Raw genomic sequence first — 5,068 nt, 5'->3', positions numbered from 1 at the left:
CGCGCTCCAAATGAATGTTATCATTCGGCGTGGGATCTAATTTGGTTGGTAATATAATGGAAGTTCTTTTTTAGCTGTGATAGGAGTACTTATTCATAGATTTTGTTAATTTATATTATAATGTATTTAGATTGACGTTTGTCAAACATGTGTAGACAATGCAATGAGTTTTAACTTGTATTTTTAGAACAAATTAAAAAGCATTTAAATTTTTACATGTGTAATAAATCATATAAGGAATGTGCTAAAAATTATATTTCATACATACTATCTGGTAATCTACGTTACATCTTGGACATGTGATACTTTCTGGTGACGTTGATCTATCCCAATGCATATGATGTTGCTTCTGTTTGTCACAAATCCAAAACATTCTTCTTTTAATGAGAATTGTCGCAGTTGGAGTCATGGATTTAAAAAATTCCCTTCAATTTTTCAGTCTGTGGAATTGATTGCTTAGTTTCTCTAATTTCATTAGAATTTTTATACCTTTATTGTTGTGCATAGTGATTAGAGCAACGACGATTTGATACATTGCTTGCTGGTCATCTTGTTTGCAAGCTGCAATGAGTAGTTGTAATCCTCTATTTCTATCATGTTCCATGAAGAATAAATGTGTTCCAAGTAGTAGCGAAGCATGCTTATTATCTGCTTTTGCAAGGATCTTCAAAATGGAAAGACCTACTGTTGTTATTGCTGGTAGTTTGTATCGTTGTTTGAAGATGTTTTTTCTATGTAAGACTTCCTTTATGTTTGTTTGTTCGTTTAGAGATTTGCATCTATAATTTGTAAGGTAAATAATGATTTTCAAATACAAGATCCACAATAATAATAATAATAATAATAATAATAATAATAAAAGGAGTTTTCCAAACAGAAGATCCACAAAAAAAAAAAAAAAAAAAAAAAAAAAAAGTGTAAATAATGGTTTCTAGAGTTGGTAATCATAATATCATTACCTGTAAGATCAAGAAATTAACCGATGAGAATGCAAAATGTCATATTTAACCCCCTTAACATCTAGTCTTTTATACTTATTTGTTGCCTAAATGTACTCATTATTATTCTATTTTGATTTAGGATGCAAATGGAGGCGTTAAATGCAAATGGGAACTAATTAGGTGAATTAAGACAGTTTTGACATTGCTTCGTAATCTGGGCATAACTCTCTCATCCAAGCTCCGATTGAGATGATTAAAAATTTTTTAGAACTCTAAGAAAGAGATCTACAACTTTAATGTTTTGAGTTTGGAGAGATACTCGCTGCATCAAGGTTGTAATCGGGCTTGAAGTTGACGCACCTGCACTGCTGACGTTCTGGAACATTCTGCCTTGTCATGAAATTCAAATAGGCAGTTTATTATTGGAAGTTTTGAAGACCTATTGCACGCAAATTACAGCTGGACACACCACTTTCCTATTTTGTATTAAGACTTTATTTTATTTTCAATTACTCAGATTAGGATAAAGGTTATTTTGGGATTTTAGAATATTTTTAGGAGATTTAGATTTAGTAGAATTAAAATTCGAATTGGATATTTAGAGAGAGAGAGATCATATTAGGGATTACACAAAGACACACATGCCTCTCCCTCTCATCTTCTTGAATTTTTCCTTTGAATTTTCGTAATGGCCATGAGTGGCTGATTTTTATAACTTGGTCGAAGGAAACAAGACCTCGGAATCAATAAACTGTGAGATCAATCTGGTTTTTTTTTTTCTTTAAGTGTTCAATTTATGTTTGAGTATTGGATGCTCTTCTATATATGCATATTTTCATGATTGTTGCGTTTAATTACTAGGAGGCCTACTAGTTTATTAACTGTTGCAATCTACTGCTAAGTTAGATATCAAATCCGTAATTATTTGATCTCTCTAACTTGTGAAGTAATTAGGGTTTAAGAATTTGTTGCGTCAGGAATTATTAAGTCTTAAGAAGAATATTTGACTGAATTAAATGCAACCGCTTGAGTTTGTGTTGTTTAGCTTCATCGATCTCTCTAGGTCTTAAGGCTGCCACTAGATTAAATCTTTAGCGCTTGTCTAAGGTTGTATAGTAGTAAGGTTAATTAGATTGCTTGTTTCTTAATTAATTACAACTAAGGAGAGATAGGAAATAGTTCCAACGGTGAATATTCAAGGTATGAATTGATTTATTTTTGTATCGATGATCAGTTGTAAGATTCTGATGGTGGATGTTGACTTAGACCAAGTTTCGTTATTTGATTGATTTCGATAGTTTAAATTGAATTGTTGTTCCTGAAATTATTTTTGTTTTACTCAAAACCCCCAGCCTTGTTCACGTAACATTAAACTCGGCTAGACACTCTTCGTGGGAACGATCCCTACGTGTATTTTTTAGGGTTTTAATTCTGGGTGCCTACGACAACACACCATTAACAATTAAAAACTGTATTAGAAAATTTTTAAGAACTAAAGACACAAGTGATTCGGCATAATCGGTTTCAATTATTGGAAGTTGAAATACGGTTTTTTGTATGACTAAGGAAATAATGAAATGAACAGATTAATGAAATGTGATGATATTAGTAAAACTTACGTCAACCATATTGCTTGAAGGGTGGTGTTGTTATTCTGAGTTGCTTTTGCAGTGATTCATTGCACAATTTGATATGGTAATTGTAATAGATTTGTGAGTTGTGTTTTCGTTCTTTTGTAAGGAATCATGATGTTTTGGCAGCGTTGTTGTTGTTGTAAGTATATGAAATTTATGATGTTATTACGGTCTTAGTGGTTTATATAATTTTTGTGTGGGTACTGGGTAGTGAACTGTTTTCTGTGTGTTTGGATTTGGTAGATAATATCATGTTAATTATTAATTTTGAATATGTTTTATATTTTAACATTTTTATAAACAGTTTTGCCTAATATTGTTATTAAATGTCTATTAAAATATTAAATATTGTTTATGTTTTTTCTAGTATATTAGTCTTCTAATTAAAATTTTGTTACTTCACATCAGAATATATATTGACTTGTTTTATCTAAATAGAAATAGAAAATAAACAGACGGAATAAATTTGAATTCATGTTTTATGTGAGAATTTTTGTTACAATATAATAGTTGCTCGGGGAAAATTAACAGAGATTTAATAAAAGATAGACACGTTGTTTGAAAAAGTGTTGGCAACTTATTGGGCGATGAGACACGAAACGGTAGCAAATCGTTTGCAACGCATGAAAGGAAAGTGTGATCAATAGTTTTTGTAAATTAATGATGGTATTTCTATTTTGTTGAACATTAATTATTTGGTTTTGTTATGTATATCAGAGTTGTTTCATTGTTGTTTCTATCGAGAAAAATTGATTATTGTATTCAGTGATTATAGAATTTTTTGGCCATAATCATTTAAACGGTTTGCATTCATCTATATCTCGACGCAAGTATATTAAGTATTTGATACATTCGATTAGTATGAATCTTTTTAAATTTATATAGATTAATGTATTGATTGATATTTTATGCACTGCACATGCATTATGTGGATATCTTATGCAGGTGTGTTGATGCTCTGAAATTTCTATGAGATAATTGGACAACTGGTTAAATGAAAGAGGGTGCCTCTGCTGTAAGAAGATGGGAGGAGTTGGACACTAACATATTGGTGAAAATCTTCATTGGTGAAAATCTTCCTGTCTTTTGATGTCTGCCAGTTGACTTCAAGGATTGCTCACGTTTGTAATTCATGGCGTTCAACTTGTTGTGATCCTTTGCTTTGGATGATTTGTCAATGTTGAGATCAAATTTCATCAAAATCTCATTAGAGCTATATGTTTATATGGATGAGTGTTTTGATAAGACATTGACTCGTTTATTGATGATTTCGTTGAATCTCAGTCGGGGATACATAAGAACCTTGATTTTTCACTAAATTTGTATGTAGGGGTCGAACAATTCATTTATATTGCCGAAAGGTAATTTTTTTTATTCTCGCTGTTTATTGATTGAGAGTTTTCGATTGCCTTTGGTACTAGTGATCATCATCTTTAATTTTTTATTTTTTATTTTTTATTTTTTTGGATAGTGAACTAGGAAGTAATCTACCATATATTGTTGTCTGCAGATGCCCATGGTTGAGGCGCCTTGTTACGCCAGCTTGGAACAGAATAAAAAAGGATGTAATCTGCAAGACCATTCATACATGGAGATGTCTTGAATCTCTGACAATGCCCAGTATAGCAAATCTCCCTTATCTTATAAAGGAAATAGCCCTAAATTGCAAGAGCTTCAATGAACTCAAGGTCATGGGTCCTTTTGATGTTCTCTTTGCTTCTACGATAGCTAGATTTCTTCCAAATTTGAAGGTTTTGAGCTTGAAATGTTTAATGATAGTTAAGGATGCTCTATTGCTTATACTGGATGACGTACCAAACCTGGAAGTCCTCAACATATCACATTGTATTCTTGTAGAAGGTCCACTGCTTCCTCCACCGATGCCCAAAAAAATTATTAAGTTAGATAAAATTATGTTGTAGAAAGTTGCTCGATTACGTGAGTTCTTAACATGTACTGAGCCCTCGTGCATCATGTGCTAGCATACCCGAAGTGATGAAGGCTTTCTGAGGTGGTACAAGTATGAGGAAGGCCTATGGAAAATGGATGAGACGAAGTCTCTTGCTCTTTGATTAGAACAATGTAGAGACTGTAATTTAGTGGTCAGAAACTATAGCCTATGTACTCTTCTTTACATGTTGTTTTGCTTGTATATAATATCTACATAATATGTTCTTGAATAGGCATATATAGAATCAGTCTGTTGGGTTTTAGGTTGTCATCCTTCTAACACTATTGTCTTAGTTCGTCATCATTGTAATACTTGCTTGATGATCTTCTCCCATTAGAAAAGCATTATATGTTTGCATGATTTTGTACATATGGTCAAATTTCACTTCCTATTGCTTCAAGTTGATCTTCTGTTGTTGATTAATACACAATCAAGTGTTTTATCTATCATTTACGCTGTTAGAATTAAATTATAAGGATTTCTCTATTTTTAATTTATTATATTTATATATTTACATTTTTTCCACTTTGAATTGGAAATAC

This window comes from Pistacia vera, unplaced genomic scaffold, assembly GCF_008641045.1.
Source record: "Pistacia vera cultivar Batoury unplaced genomic scaffold, PisVer_v2 Contig1181, whole genome shotgun sequence".
Taxonomy (NCBI): Eukaryota; Viridiplantae; Streptophyta; class Magnoliopsida; order Sapindales; family Anacardiaceae; genus Pistacia; species Pistacia vera.
Note: the sequence above shows the minus strand (reverse complement) of the source record.